This window comes from Elephas maximus, chromosome 14, assembly GCF_024166365.1.
Source record: "Elephas maximus indicus isolate mEleMax1 chromosome 14, mEleMax1 primary haplotype, whole genome shotgun sequence".
In the NCBI taxonomy this organism is placed as follows: domain Eukaryota; kingdom Metazoa; phylum Chordata; class Mammalia; order Proboscidea; family Elephantidae; genus Elephas; species Elephas maximus.
The window spans coordinates 94,548,155-94,565,054 of NC_064832.1; positions in this window are offsets into that span (position 1 = coordinate 94,548,155).

Sequence of the window (16,900 nt, forward strand, 5' to 3'; positions counted from 1 at the left end):
AGAACAGAGTGACCACATATAAAACCCACTACCATCGAGTCAATTCTGACTCATAGCCACCCTATAGGACCGAGTAGAACTGCCCCATAGGGTTTCCAAAGCTGTAAATCTTTACGGAAGCAGGCTGCCACATCTTCCTTCCATGGAGCGGCTGGTGGGTTTGAGCCACTGACCTTTTCATTAGCAGCCGAGTGGTTTCACCGCTACATCTCTAGAGCTCCTTAGATGCCCAGATCAATGGAACAGAACAGAGTGACCACATTTAGACCCACACAGTCAACTGATCTTTGGCAAAAGAACAAAGGTGACTCAATGGAGAAAGGATAGTCTTTTCAATAAATTGTATTGGAACAATCAGACATCTTAAGAAAAAAAAAAAAAAAGCCACTCAAAAAAGCAAACCTAGAGGCAGATCTTTCACTTTATGTAAGAATAAACTCAAAATAGATTAAAGAACTGAATGTAAGCTGGAAAACTATAGAACTTCTTGTAGAAAATAAAGGAGAAAAATCTACATGACCTTGGGTTTGGTGATGAGTTTTTTTTTTTTTTTCTTATTTAATAATTTTTATTGTGCTTTAAGTGAAATTTTACAAATCAAGTCAGTCTCTCACACAAAAACCCATATACACCTTGCTACACACTCCCAATTACTCTCTCCCTAATGAGACAGCCCGCTCCCTCCCTCCACTCTCTCTTTTCATGTCCATTTGCCAGCTTCTAACCTCCTCCACCCTCTCATCTCCCCTCCAGGCAGGAGATGCCAACATAGTCTCAAGTGTCCACCTGATCCAAGAAGCTCACTCCTCACCAGCATCCCTCTCCAACCCATTGTCCAGTCCAATCCAAGTCTGAAGAGTTGGCTTAGGGAATGGTTCCTGTCCTGGACCACCCGAAGGTCTGGGGACCATGACCACTGGGGTCCTTCTAGTCTCAGTCAGACCATTAAGTCCGGTCTTATGAGAATTTGCGGTCTGCATCCTATTGCTCTCCTACTCCCTCAGGGGTTCTCTGTTGTGTTCCCTGTCAGGGTGGTCATCGGTTGTAGCTGGGCACCATCTAGTTCTTCTGGTCTCAGGATGATGTAGTCTCTGGTTCATGTAGCCCTTTCTGTCTCTTGGGCTTGTAATTACCTTGTGACCTTGGTGTTCTTCATTCTCCTTTGATCCAGGTGGGTTGAAACCAATTGATGCATCTTAGATGGCTGCTTGCTAGCATTTAAGACCCCAGACAACACTCTTCAATGTGGGATGCAGAATGTTTTCTTAATAGATTTTATTATGCCAATTGACTGAAATGTCCCCTGAAACCATGATCCCCAGACCCCTGCCCCTGCTACGCTGGCTTTCGAAGCATTCAGTTTATTTGGGAAACTTCTTTACTTTTGGCTTATTCCAATTGTGCTGACCTCCCCTGTATTGTGTGCTGTCTTTCCCTTCACCTAAAGCAGTTCTTATCTACTATCTAATTAGTGAATACCCCTCTCCCAGCCACCCTCCCTCCCTCCCCTGTCTCGTAACCACAAAAGAATGTTTTCTTCTAACTTTGAACTATTTCTCAAGTTCTTGTAATAGTGGTCTTATACAATATTTGTCCTTTTGCAACTGACTAATTTCACTCAGCATAATGCCTTCCAGGTTCCTCCATGTTATGAAATGTTTCACAGATTCCTCACTGTTCTTTATCGATGCATAGTATTCCATTGTGTTAATATAATAATTTATTTATCCATCCATCCCTTGATGGGCACCTTGGTTGCCTCCAGCTTTTTGCTATTGTAAACAGTGCTGCAATAAACATGGGTGTGCATATATCTGTTTGTGTGAAGGCTCTTATCTCTCTAGGATACGTTCCAAGGAGTCGGATTGCTGGATCATATGGTAGTTCTATTTCTAGCTTTATAAGGAAGCGCCAAATCGATTTCCAAAGTGGTTGTACCATTTGACATCCCCACGACCAATGTAGAAGTGTTCCAATCTCTTCACAGCCTCTTCAACATTTATTATTTTGTGTTTTTTGGATTAATGCCAGCCTTGGAGTGAGTTGTAGTTTTGACCTGCGTTTCTCTAATGGCTAATGATCATGAACATTTCCTCATATATCTGTTAGCTACCTGAATGTCTTCTTTAGTGAAGTGTCTATTCATGTCTTTTGCCCATTTTTTAATTGGGTTATTTGTCTTTTTGCATTTGAGTTTTTGCAGTATCATGTAGATTTTAGAGATAAGGCGCGGATCAGAAATGTCATAGCTAAAAACTTTTGTCCCATCTCTAGGTAGCCTTGTTACTCTTTTGGTGAAGTCTTTGGATGAGCATAGGTGTTTGATTTTTAGGAGCTCCCAGTTGTCTAGTTTTTCTTCTGCATTCTTTATAATGTTTTGTATACTGTTTATGCCATGTATTAGGGATCCTAACGTTGTCCCTATTTTTTCTTCCATGATCTTAATCATTTTAGATTTTATATTTAGATCTTTGATCCATTTTGAGTTAGTTTTTATGCACAGAGTGAGATATGGGTCTTGTTTCATTTTTTTTGCAGATGGATATCCAGTTTTGCCAGCACCATTTGTTAAAAAGACTGTTTTTTCCCCCATTTAACTGTTTAGGGACCTTTGTCAAATATCAATTGCTCATATGTGGATGGATTTATGTCTGGGTTCTCAATTCTGTTCCATTGGTCCACGTATCTGTTGTTGTACCAGTACCAGGCTGTTTTGACTACCGTGGCTGTATAATAGGTTCTAAAATCAGGTAGAGGGAGGCCTCCCACTTTGTTCTTCTTTTTCAATAATGCCTTATTTATCCGGAGCTCTTTCCCTTCCGTGTGAAGTTGGTGATTTGTTTCTCCATCTCATTAAAGAATGTCTTTGGGATTTGTATCAGAATTGCATTAAATGTATAGATCGCTTTTGGTAGAATAGACATTTTTATAATGTTGAGTCTTCCTATCCACGAGCAAGGTATGTTCTTCCACTTATGTAAGTCTCTTTTGGTTTCTTGCAGAAGTATACTGTAGTTTTCTTTGTACAAGTCTTTTAAATCTCTGGTAAGATTTATTCCTAAGTATTTTATCTTCTTGGGGGCTACTGTGAATGGCAATGATTTGGTGACTTCCTCTTCGATGTTTTTTTTTGTTGGTGTAGAGGAATCTAACTGATTTTTGTATGTTTATCTTGTATCCCAATACTCTGCTGAACTCTTCTATTAGTTTCAGTAGTTTTCTGGAGGATTTCTTAGGGTTTTCTGTGTATAAGATCATGTTATCTGCATATAGAGATAGTTTTACTTCTTCCTTGCCAATCTGGATGCCCTTTATTTCTTTATCTAGTCTAATTGCTCTGGCTAGGACTTCCAGTACAATGTTGAATAAGAGTGGTGATAAAGGGCATCCTTGTCTAGTTCCCAATCTCAGTGGGAATGTTTTCAGGCTCTCTCCATTTAGGGTTATGTTGGCTGTTGGCATTGTATAAATGCCCTTTATTATGTTGAGAAATTTTCCTTCTATTCCTATTTTGCTGAGAGTTTTTATCATGAATGAGTGTTGAACTTTGTCAAATGCCTTTTCTGCATCAAGTGATAAAATCATGTGATTCTCGTCTTTGGTTTTATTTATGTGGTGGATTACATTAATTGTTTTTCTAATGTTGAACCATCCCTGCATACCTGGTATGAATCCCACTTGGTCATGGTGAATTTTTTTTTTGATATGTTGTTGAATTCTATCGGCTAGAATTTTGTTGAGGATTTTTGCATCTACGTTCATGAGGGATATAGGTCTATAATTTTCTTTTCTTGTGGTGTCTTTCCCTAGTTTTGGTATCAGGGATATGGTGGCTTCATAGAATGAATTTGGTAGTATTCCATCCTTTTCTATGCTCTGAAATACCTTTAGTAGTAGTGGTGTTAACTCTTCTCTGAAAGTTTGGTAGAACTCTGCAGTGAAGCTGTCCGGACCAAGGCTTTTTTTTTTTTGTTGGGAGTTTTTTGATTACCTTTTCAATCTCTTCTTTTGTTATGGGTCTATTTAGTTGTTCTACCTCTGTTTGTGTTAGTTTAGGTAGGTAGTGTGTTTCTAGGAATTCATCCATTTCTTCTAGGTTTTCAAATTTGTTTGAGTATAGTTTTTCGTAGTAATCTGATATGATCCTTTTAATTTCAGTTGAGTCTGTTGTAATATCACCCCTCTCATTTCTTATTCAGGTTATTTGCTTTCTCTCCTGTTTTTCTTTTGTCAGTTTGGCCAGTGGTTTATCAATTTTGTTGATTTTTTCAAAAAACCAGCTTTTGGTCTTTTTAATTCTTTCAATTGTTTTTCTGTTTTCTATTTCATTTAGTTCAGCTCTAATTTTTATTATTTGTTTTCTTCTTGTGCCTGTGGGTTTCTTTTGTTGCTCTCTTTCTATTTGTTCAAGTTGTAGGGATAATTCTTTGAGTTTGACCCTTTCTTCTTTTTGGATGTGTGCATTTATTGGTATAAATTGGCCTCTGAGCACCACTTTTGCTGTGTCTCAAAGGTTCTGATAGGAAGTGTTTTCATTCTCATTGGATTCTATGAATTTCTTTATTCCATCCTTAATGTATTCTATAATCCAGTCTTTTTTGAGCAGGGTATTGTTCAGTTTCCAAGTGTTTGATTTCTTTTCCCTGCTTTTTCTTTTATTGATTTCCACTTTTATGGCCTTATTGTCAGAGAAGATGCTTTGTAATATTTCAATGTTTTAGATTCTGCTAAGTCTTGCTTTATAACCTAATATGTGGTCTTTTTTTTAATGTGGTCTATTCTAGAGAATGTTCCATGTGCACTAGAAAAGAGAGTATAGTTGGTTGCTGTTGGCTGGAGTGTTCTGTATATGTCTACGAGTTCAAGTTGGTTGATTGTGGCATTTAGATCTTTCGTGTCTTTATTGAGTTTCTTTCTGGATGTCCTGTCCTTCACCAAAAGTGGTGTGTTCAAGTCTCCTACTATTATTGTGGAGCTGTCTATCTCACTTTTCAATGGTGATAGAGTTTGTTTTCTGTATCTTGCAGCCCTGTCATTGGGTGCATAAATATTTAATATTATATCTTCTTGGTTTATTGTCCCTTTAATCATTATATAATGTCCTTCTTTATCCTTTCTGATGGATTTAACTTTAAAGTCTTTTTTGTCAGAAATTGATATTGCCACTCCTGCTCTTTTTTGATTGTTGTTTGCTTGATATGTTTTTTTCCATCCTTTGAGTTTTAGTTTGTTTTTGTCTCTAAGTCTAAGGTGCGTCTCTTGTAGGCAGCCTATAGACGGATCTTGTTTTTTATTCCATTCTGCCACTCTCTGTCTCTTTATTGGTGCATTTAGTCCATTTACATTCAAGGTAATTATGGATAGGTATGAATTTTGTACTATCATTTTGTTGTCTTTTTTTTGTGTGTTAACAGGTTCTTTTTCACACTTGATTTTATGTGCTGAGTAGATTTTCTTTGTATGTTGTCCTTTCCTCATATTTGTTGTTGTTGATTTTATTTCTGCTGAGTTTTGTTTCTGTAGTTTTCCCTTGTATTTTATTTTGATGTGTAGGATAGTTTGTCTCCTTTGTGGTTACCTTATTATTTACCCCATTTTTCTAAATTTAATACTAAATTTTATTTCTTTGTATTGCCTTATCTTCCTCTCCATATGGAAGGTGTATGATTACATTTCTTAGTCCCTCTTTATAATTTTAATGTTTACTTCTTTTATATAATAACATCACTGTTGCTCTGTTTTGGGCTTTTTTTTTTTTGTAATCCTGCTTTTTTTTTTTTGGATTTCCCTGTCTGGGTTGACTTCTTGTTGCTCTGCCCAGTGTTCTAGTCTTGGGTCAATACCTGATATTATTGATTTTCTAACCAAAGAACTCGCTTTAGTATTTCTTGTAGTTTTGGTTTGGTTTTTACAAATTCCCTCAACTTGTGTTTATCTGGAAATGTCTTAATTTCACCTTCATATTTAAGAGACAGTTTTGCTGGATATATGATTCTCGGCAGGCAATTTTTAAAAATATGTCATCCCATTGCCTTCTTGCCTGCATGGCTTCTGCCAAGTAGTCCGAGCTTATTCTTATTGGCTCTCCCTTGTAGGTGACTTTTCTTTTATCCCTTGGCACTCTTATAATTCTCTCTTTATCTTTGGTTTTGGCAAGTTTGATTATAATATGTCTTGGTGACTTTCCTTTAACATCTACCTTATGTGGAGTTCAGTGAGCATGTCGGATAGATATCTTCTCATCTTTCACAATATCAGGGAAGTTTTCTGCCAACAAATCTTCAACAGTTTTCTCTGTACTTTCTGCTATTCCTCCCTGTTCTGGTACTCCAATCACTCGTAGGTTATTTGTCTTCATAGAGTCCCACGTGATTCTTAAGGTTTCTTCATTTTTCAAAATTCTTTTATCTGATTTTTCTTCAAATATATTAGTGCCAAGTAATTTATCTTCGAATTCAGAAATTCTAGCTTCTACTTGCTCAATTCTGCTCCTCTGACTTTCTATTGAGTTCAAAATTCTGTAATTTTATTGTTAATCTTCTGAATTTCTGATTGCTGTCTATGGAGTTTTCCAGCTCATTAAACTTTTCGTTATGCTCTTGAATAATCTTTCTGATTTCTTCAGTTGCTTTATCTGTGTGTTCCTTGGCTCGTTCTGCATATTGCCTCATTTCCTCCCTGATGTCTTGAAGGGTTCTGTATATCAAACTTCTGTATTCCGCATCTGGTAATTCCAGAAATGCACTTTCATCTAGAAGATCCCTGGATTCTTTGTTCTGAGAGCCTGTTGAGGTGATCATGGTCTGTTTCTTTATGTGACTTGATATTGACTGTTGTCTCCAAGCCATCTATAAGTTATTGTATTAGTTTATGCTTGCTTACTTTGTCATAGCTGCTTGCTTTGTTTTGTATTGGTATACCCCATGGGTTGCTTGAGTGAGCTAGCTTGTTTATTTTCATCTTTGGAGCTCTGGTGTCCTGTTCCCAGCTGGCTAGAGCTGTTATCAGGTGTATCAGTCTAGGAGTCCATTCAGTTTTCTTGTACGAATTCAGCTCAGGTTTCCAGGTAGCTGATATCAAGTGTGTGGTACAGGCTGTGTCCTAGAGTCTTAGAGGGGCAGGGGTGATTGGCGTATATACCAGTATCTGATTGCAGCAGGGGTCACGCTCTAAACAAGGCAGGGGCTGAGAACCGACCCCCAAGTGTCTCTGAGGAAAACGTACCTCTGTTCCCTAGAGCGTGCTGGTGGGTGAGTTCTGCAGAGGGACCATGGGCACCCAAAGTTTTTGGTAGTAAGGACTGGGACGTACCAGTTATCTTTGGACCCCTGTCTTGGGTGGCTGGGTGACCTGAGTGGAGCCACCAGTCCTTAGGTCCCTGATGTGGGTAGGTGAGGACCTTGTTTAGTAGGCAAAGCAATGTCAAACGTCAAATACCCACCTCTCCACCGCACCACTGAAATGGTTGGAGTTTGCCAACAAGGGCCTATTCTCCCGAAATAGGCCCACACAGGTCCATGCAGAAGGGAAAGGTGCTCAAGGTCCATGGACGGTTTATGCCTGGACAGGAGCCGCTTCTGTCCTGAGCTGCCCAGTTAGTGGAGCTAGCAAATTATCTTTTCCCCCCAGTGGAAAATTTTTTCCTTCCCCAGGGACAGGAGGATGGCTGTAGGTGCTCACCAGGGTCTATCTCTGGCCCAGGGATTCAGCTGCTGAAGCTGGCTTGGGGGTGGGGGAAAAAAAGGTGGGGAGGGCGCAGTAAAATATACACAAGTACTTAGCTTTTGCCGAGAGCGCCCTTCTGCTCAGGTTCCGGAGGTGTGAGAGGGCTGGGTGGCTGCTGCTTCTCCCTGAGGAAACTGAGGCCGAAGTCTAGGACCAGCCGCCGCAGCCTCAGCTCTGGGAATGGTGCCTGAGGGCTCCCTGCGGTTCAGGTCCAGCAGCTCCTCTCTGCTTCTGAACGGTCTCTTCCTCCCCCTGCCCCTCAGTTCGTTGTCTAAGCTTGCCTTTGAAGCTCAGGGTTCCTAGCTTCTCACAAATACACTCGTTTCACTTGTTTTTTCATGTCTTTTTTGTAAAGAGGGCTCGCGGGAAGCGTCTGTCTATTCCGCCATCTTGGCTCCACCTCTGGTGATGAGTTTTTAAATACAATACCAATAGCACAGTCCATGAAAGAAGAAAAAAACGATAAGGTGGATGTTACTAAAACTAAAAATTTCAGCTCTGTGAAAGAAACTATTTAGAGAATGAAAAGACAAGCCACAGACTGGGAGAGAATATTTGCAAAACACATCTGATAAAGGACTTATATCCAGATATGCAAAGAACTTTTTTTTTTGTGCTTTAGGTGAAAGTTTACAGAGCAAATTAGTTTCCCATCAAACAATTAATACACAAATTGTTTTGTGACATAGGTTGCCAGTTTTGCCATGTGTCAACACTCTCCCCTTCTCAACACGGGGTTACCCATTTCCATTCATCCAGTTTTCCTGTCCCCCCTCCCCGCCGCCCCCGCCTTCTCATCTTTGCTTTGGGGCCGATGTTCCCGTTTTGTTTTGTATACATAGTTGAACTACGTGAGTTATTGTTTGTTTTATAGGCCTGGCTAATCTTTGGATGAATGGTAAGCTTCAGGAGTAACTTCGGTACTGAGTTAAAAGGGTATCCAAGGCCATACTTGGGGTTTCTCCAGTCTCTGCATACAAGTAAGTCTGGTCTTTTTTTGTGAGTTCGAATTTTGCTGTACATTTTTCTCCAGCTCTGTCTGGGACCCTCTATTGTGATCCCTGTCAGAGCAGTCATTGGTGGTAGACGGGCACCATCTAGTTGTGCTGGATTCAGCCTGGTGGAGGCTGTGGCAGTTGTGGTCCATTAGTCCTTTGGAGTAACCTTTCCCTTGTGTCTTTGGCTTTCTTCATTCTCCCTTGTTCCAGATGGGGTGGGACCAGTAGTTGTATCTTAGATGGCTGCTCACAAACTTTAAAGATTCCAGATGCTGCTCACCACAGTAGGAGTACAAAGAACTTTATAAAGTCAACAATAAAACAAAGAACAAGAAAATGATCTAAAAAGACACTCACCAAAGAAGATCTACAGATGGCAAATAAGCCTATGAACAGATGCTTAACGTCATTGATCATTAACCCAAACCCATTGCCACAGAGTCAATCTGACTCATAGCAACCCTATAGGACACAGTAGAACTGTCACATAGATTTTCCAAGGAGCGCCTGGTGGATTCGAACTGCCAACCTCTTTTGGTTAGCAGCCGTAGCTCTTAACCACTACAGCACCAGGGTTTCCATCATTGGTTATTAGGGAATTGCAAATTAAAATAACAATGAGATTCTACTACATACCTATTAGAATGGATTTAAAAAAAAAAAAAGACAATGTCAACTGCTGGTGAGGAATGCAAGATGACACGGCCACTTGGAAAGACAGTCTGGCAGTTTCTTACCAAGCTAAACACAGAATCCAGCAATCATGCTTGCAAGCATTTACCTTATTGAAATGAAAACTTATGCTGACATAAAAACTTGAGTGTGAATGTTTATAGCAGTTTTATTAATAATTGCCCCAAACTGGAAGCAACCAAGATATTTTTCAGGAGGTCAGTGGATAAACAAACCATGGTACATTCATATAGTGGAATACCAACTTGCAAGAAAAAGAAATAAGCTGCAAGCCAGAAAACACATGGAAAAAAACTTAAACGCATTTTGAGAGGTTAAAGAAGTCAGTCTGAAAAAGCTACATACTGTATGATGTCATTTATAAGATACTCTGGAAAAGGCAAAAGTATATAAATGGTAAATGGGCCAACAATTGTCAGGGATTTGGTGTAGGGCAGAGAGTTGGATAGTGAAGCACAGCCGATTTTTTTTTTTTTTTAGGGCAATAAAACTATGGTGTACAATAAATAATGGTGAATACAAGACATTAAAATTTGTCAAATGAAATGATACTGGTGAAAAGTGAGCTTCTTACCTTAAGTAGACACTTGAGACTATGTGGGCATCCCTGTCTGGAGGTGAGATGAGAAGGCAGAGGGGGCCAGGAGTTGGTTGAATGGACATGGGAAATACAGGGTGGAGAGACGGAGTGTGCTGTCACATTGCAGGGAGAGCGACAAGGGTCACATAAAAATGTGTGTATAAGATTTTGTATGAGAAACTGACTTGAATTTTAAACTTTCACTTAAAGCACAATGAAAAGAAGAGAAAAAAGAATTTGCCAAAATAATGTAAATTCATAGTACAATAAATAAATGCTGTGATATATAAATATTTAAAAAATCATGTAGGAGATTGAAAGATCCCAGAATGGAATGCAAAATGTGACAGAAGAATCTAAATAGACATTTTTTAATGTGATGGAGAAACAAATCACCAACTTCATATGGAAGGGAAAGAAGCCCCATAAGTAAAGCATTACTGAAAAAGAAGAAGAAAGTGGGAGGCCTCACTCTACCTGATTTTAGAACATATTATACAGCCACAGTAGTCAAACAGCCTGGTACTGGTACAACAACAGGCACCTAGACCAATGGAACAGAATTGAGAACCCAGATATAAATCCATCCATGTATGAGCAGCTGATATTTGACAAAGGCCCAGTGTCAGTTAACTGGGAAAAGATAGTCTTTTTAACAAATGGCGCTGGCATAACTGGATATCCATCTACAAAAAAATGAAACAGGATCCATACCTTGCACCGTGCACAAAAACTAACTCCAAATGGACCAAAGACCTAAACATAAAGACTAAAACGATAAAGATCATGGAAGAAAAAATAGGGACAACGTTAGGAGCCCTAATACAAGGCATAAACAGAATACAAAACATTACTAAAAATGACGAAGAGAAAGCAGAAAACTGGGAAAAACCCAGTGCCGTCAAGTTGATTCCGACTCATAGGGAAACCCTGGTGGCCTAGTGGTTAAGTGCTACAGCTGCCCACCAAAGGGTCGGCAGTTTGAATCCTCCAGGTGCTCCTTGGAAACTCTATGGGGCAGTTCTACTCTGTCCTATAGGGTCGCTATGCGTATGAGATAACTGGGAGCTCCTAAAAATCAAACACCTATGCTCATCTAAAGACTTCACCAAAAGAGTAAAAAGACCACCTAAAGACTGGGAAAAAATTTTCAGCTTTGACATCTCTGACCAGCGCCTGATCTCTAAAATCTAAAAATTGGGCAAAGGATATGAACACACACTTCTCTAAAGAAGATATTCAGGCAGCTAACAGATACATGAGGAAATGCTCTCGATCATTAGCCATTAGAGAAATGCAAATTAAAACTACAAAGAGATTCCATCTCACTCCAACAAGGCTGGCATTAATCTAAAAAACACAAAATAATAAATGTTGAAGAGGCTGTGGAAAGATTGGAACACTTCTACACTGCTGGTGGGAATGTAAAATGGTACAACCACTTTGGAAATTGATTTGGCACTTCTTTTTTTTTTTAAGAAGCGAGAAATAGAACTACCATACGACCCAGAAATCCCACTCCTCGGAATATATCCTGGAGAAATAAGAGCCTTTACATGAACAGATATATGCACACCCATGTTTATTGCATCACTGTTTACAATAGCAAAAAGGTGGAAGCAACCAAGGTGTCCATCAACGGAGGAATGGATAAATAAATTATGGTATATTCACACAATGGAATACTACACATCAATAAAGAACAATGATGAATCTGTGAAACATTTCATAACATGGAGGAACCTGGAAAGCATTACGCTGAGTGAAATTAGTCAGACGCAAAAGGACAGATATTGTATCAGACCACTATTACAAGATCTTGAGAAATAGTTTAAACTGAGAAAAACACATTCTTTTGTGGTTATGAGAGGGGGAAGGGAGGGAGGGTGGGAGAGGGTTATTTACTGATTAGACAGTAGATAAGAACTACTTTAGGTGAAAGGAAGGACAAAACTCAATACAGGGGAGGTCAGCACAATTGGACTGGACCAAAAGCAAAGAAGTTTCCTGAATAAACTGAATACTTCGAAGGTCAGCGTAGCAAGGGCAGGGGTTTGGGGACTATGGCTTCAGGGGACATCTAAGTCAATTGGCAAAATAAATTCTATTAAGAAAATATTCTACTTCCTACTTTGAAGTACGGTGTCTGGGATCTTAAATGCTAACAAGCAGCCATCTAAGATGCACCAATTGGTCTCAACCCACCTGTATCAAAGGAGAATGAAGAACACCAAGGTCACAAGGTAATTATGAGCCCAAGAGACAGAAAGGGCCACAGGAACTAGAGACTACATCATCCTGAGACCAGAAGAACTAGATGGTGCCCGGCCACAACCGATGATTGCCCTGACAGGGAACACAACAGAGAACCCCTGAGGGAGCAGGAGACCAGTGGGATGCAGACCCCAAATTCTCATAAAAAGACCAGACTTAATGGTCTGACTAAGACTAGAAGAATCCCGGTGGTCATGGTCCCCAAACCTTCTCTTGGCCCAGGACAGGAATCATTCCCAAAGCCAACTCTTCAGACATGGAAGGGACTGGACAATGGGTTGGAGAGAGATGCTGATGAAGACTGAGCTACTTGTATCAGGTGGACACTTGAGACTATGTTGACATCTCCTGTCTGGAGGGGAGATGGGAGGATAGATGGGGTTAGAAACTGGCAAAACGGTCACGCAAGGAGAGACTGGAAGGAGGGAGCAGACTGACTCATTAGGGGGAGAATAAGTGGGAGTATGCAGTAAGGTGTATATAAGTTTATATGTGAGAGACTGACTTGATTTGTAAATTTTCACTTAAAGCACAATAAAAATTATTTTTTAAAAAAGAATCTAAATATACATCAAATGTATGAAAAGACCTCACTGAGGGGGGTGAGTGAATAAGGTGCTGACCTTTGAAGATGAGTGGAGTCGAAAGATTAAAGGCAAGAGTAATTGTACATAGCACTGTACTTTACTTGATAAAGGTGTTGTCCTGCCATGGTGGTGGTTGTTGTTGGGTGTTGTCAAGTTGATTCTGACTCAAAGTGACCCATGTGACAGAGTAGAACTGCCCCATAGTGTTTCCTAGGTGGTAGTCTTTACAGGAGCAGATCACCAGGCCTTTTCTGCTTTGCCATCAGAGTCCCTCACGGGGGCACAGGTTATCAATTCTAAAACCATTACACATGTATACAGGAATTGAACAGTAAAGTAAAGGATGGCAGATCATGGGAGCGAGGTTTCTCACTTTTTAAGTGGGAGATTACAAAGAAACAAGAAGAGTCTAGGGTAATTCATATGGTAATGGATTAGAGTTGGGAACATCAGTATGAACTCACTTTTAGCTTACAGATGATTACGTATAAAACTATGTGTAGATTTGTGTATCTACATGGAGGCCCTGGTGTCACAATGATTAAGAGCTACGGCTGTTAAACAAAAGGTCTGCAGTTAGAATTCACCAGGTGCTCCTTGGAAACCCTATGAGGCAGCTCTACTCTGTCCTATAGTGTCACTATGAGTCAGAATTGACTTGACGGCAATGAGTTTTTGTTTAGTATATACACGAGTTAGTATATACACAGATATCTCCTTTCTCTCTCATCTAAGAGGGCCTAAAAGCAATGACACCCCAGTATCAGTGAGCCCACCTAGTACCCAGATCTTGATGTCTAACACCATCTCCCAATAAAAGGAGCCAGGACTTCTTGGATAAATGGCTGATTCTAAGATTGAGGCACGGAATATGCAAGATGAGCCTGGACCATCTTGCGCCAGAAGGTAAGAAAGTGCTCAATCAATCAATCAATAATCAGTCCACAATGATGGAGCTATCAAAGGGATACAGGCACCAACTGAAAACTCTCCCAAGGGTCAAAGTAGTACATACAATTTGAGCAACAAAATAAAGTAGTATTGAATTACAACCCAAAGTATAAAATAAATATTTGTGAGTCTATACTAATATAAATAAATGATTAAAAAAGTAAATGAATAAGGGAGAATAGAAAAATCTCCCCTGTAAAATATTTCCAAGTAATTTATGTAGCTACTCTGCCCTCGAGAAGACGGAGCACCGTTAAGTGTGGGCTACACATACTGACGCCTCTCCAAAGAGTACAGTATGAAAAGAGGAGGAAAAAGAATGACTTTACAGTGGAGAAAACTGACAAGCACTACTTCAAGCCAAGTGATCACAGTTAACATCAACAATGATAGGCCAGATTGAGTATATACCCTTGAAATGATGTGACGAAAATGGCACTTAACCTCTGAGGTCTTCCTCCAAAAAATACATCGTTGTTGAGTGCTGTCAAGCTAATTCCAACTCACAGCAACCCCATGTGTTACAGAGTAGAACTTCCCTATAGGGTTTCCAAGGCTGTAATCATTATGGGGAGCCTGGTGGTGCAGGAGTCAAGAGCTTGGCTGCTAACCAATAGGTCAATTCTGATTCATAGCAACCCTATAGGACAGAGAAGAACTGCCGCATAGGGTTTCCAAGGAGCGGCTGGTGGATTTGAACTGCTGACCTTTTGTTTAGCAGCTGAACTCTTAACTCTTGTGCCTGCTGCCAGGGCTCCTTGCTCTCTGTTAGTGGAAAATATTTCAGTTTTCCTTCTCTAACAGGTTTCCCTCTTACACAGGTTCTGGCTTTTGCAGGTTTCACTGTACAAAGATACTGCTGTATTTCTCTCTGGTTCCCATTTTTCAGGCATTTGAGAAAATGAAGGGCATTGATGGCTACTTGCCAGATTGGATTCCCTTGATGAGTGCTCATGTTAAATGATACATACATTCACCATTCCAAACATTTCTGATTTAAAATGAAATATTTGGACAAAATTCAAAGCACTCATTTTATGTGATATCAGGCATCCAAAATACTTGGGAACATCTTACCTAATGCTCTATCTACCTGCCACCAAACGATCAAGTCATAGGTAATTGTCACTAGATCCCAGGAGTAGTACAAACCCATATGGACATCTCATTCCCAAGTTTTTCCTTTTAAGCTTTTTGATTAGTCTATTTTTTGCCCCAACCGTTATCCATCCCTTCAGGCAGCCACAATATTAAGCAACTGCCCTTAATTGCTTTTGACAATTCCCTCTCAGGACAAAGCCTTTTCACACTGGGTGAGCTCTGAGCCCGGTCAAATACAGGCAACTTTGCAAGTGGGGTCTTCCAGAAAATACGTCAAACGATGACAATTCTTTTGTAATAAGGCTTTGAAAGTGCTCCAGCCGCATTCTGCTTCCTCCAGTGGCTGTCAGGATATGAATGCAGGATGTGGTTTTTCAAAGGAATCACAGAGCTGAGGAGTGGTAGACAGGACTAGGGCAAATTGAAATGCCACAAAGCTCACTGTGCTTACTGAGGTTCAGCCAATTTTCTTAAATAAACATGCCTTAAGATTTTTTTAAGAGCCCTGGTGCCACAATGGTTAAGTGCTTAGCTGGCAGTTTAAACCCACCCAGTGGCTCTGTGGGAAAAAGGCCTGGTGGCCTGCTCCTGTAAAAATCACAGCCCTAGATAAGGCTGTGGGCAGTTCTGCTGTGTCACATGGGGCTGCTATGACGTGGACTCAACAGTACCCAACCACTATAAAAACAACAAGGTTGCTGAGAGCCTTTGGTTAATTCCCTGAGTTCTGAACAAAAGCCGATTCTGACAATTTTGCCAGATTTTCCCTACGCTTTTACGGAGTAGAGAATCATCGGAGGTCTTTGCTGTTGTTGTCAGGTGCCATCAGGTCAGTTCCGACTTACAGCGGCCCCATGTGAAGGAGAAGAATGGCCTCACTGGGTTTTCTAGGCTGTAATCTTCACGGGAATAGGTCACCAGGTCTTTGTCCTGAGGAGCTACTGGGTGGGTTCCGACCACCAACCTTTCAGTTAGAGCTTCACCATTGTATCACCAGGAATCATTATCAGAGTCCTTTATTCTACCGTTTTGCTAACGTTCTAGTCACTTGTTAGTCTTCTGATCTCTTCTCCTGCCCTTCCCACCCTTCAATTCATACTCCTGTAATAACAATTTGCAGCTCCCTACACACAGTTCAAAAGAACAAACAAATCTGTCTTGGAAAAAGTACAACCAGAATGCTCCTTAGAAGCAAGGATGGCGAGACTACATCTCACATACTTTGGGCATGTTGTCAGGAGGAATCAGTCCCTGGAGAAGGACATCATACTTATGAAAGTAGAGGGTCAGCGAAGAAGAGGAAGACCCTCAACAAGACGGATTGACACAGTGGCTGCAACAATGGGTTCAAGAATAACAATGATTAAAAGGATGGCACAAGACTGCGCAGTATTTCATTCTCTTGTACATAGGGTCGCTATGAGTCAGAATTGACTTGAAGACACCTAACAACAGCAACACACAGTTCATGTGTCTGAGCTTCTTCTCCTATCTTTCCCCAGCCTTGGATGCCCCCTTCCTCTTTTTCTCTTGCTAGTGCATACACATCCTTTAAGGATCAGAGCAGGTGCCTTCCTCTCCAGGGAAGCCTTTCCTGGCCTTCAGGCTAAGTCAAGTTCTCTTTCCCTAGGTTAGCATCATTAGCTCCGCGCATTTATATTAGTGAGCCCACTGCTTTGTTGAAACTCCTCCATTACCTTCTGTCTCTGATCTATGCTGTTACCTGCTGGTCTCTTCCACTGCAGGGAAGGTCTTTGATGGCAAAGACAGGCCTCTTACTCGCTTTTGTATCTGTAACCAGTTGCCGCTGAGTCGATTATAACTCGTGGTGACCCCATGTGTATCAGAGTAGAACTGTGCTCCACAGTGTGTTTCGATGGCTGATTTTTCGAAAGTAGATGGCCAGGGCTTTCTTTAGAGGTGCCTCTGGGTGGACTCAAACCTCCAATCTTTTGGTTAGCCGTCGAGCAGAGCAATCATCTGCACCATTC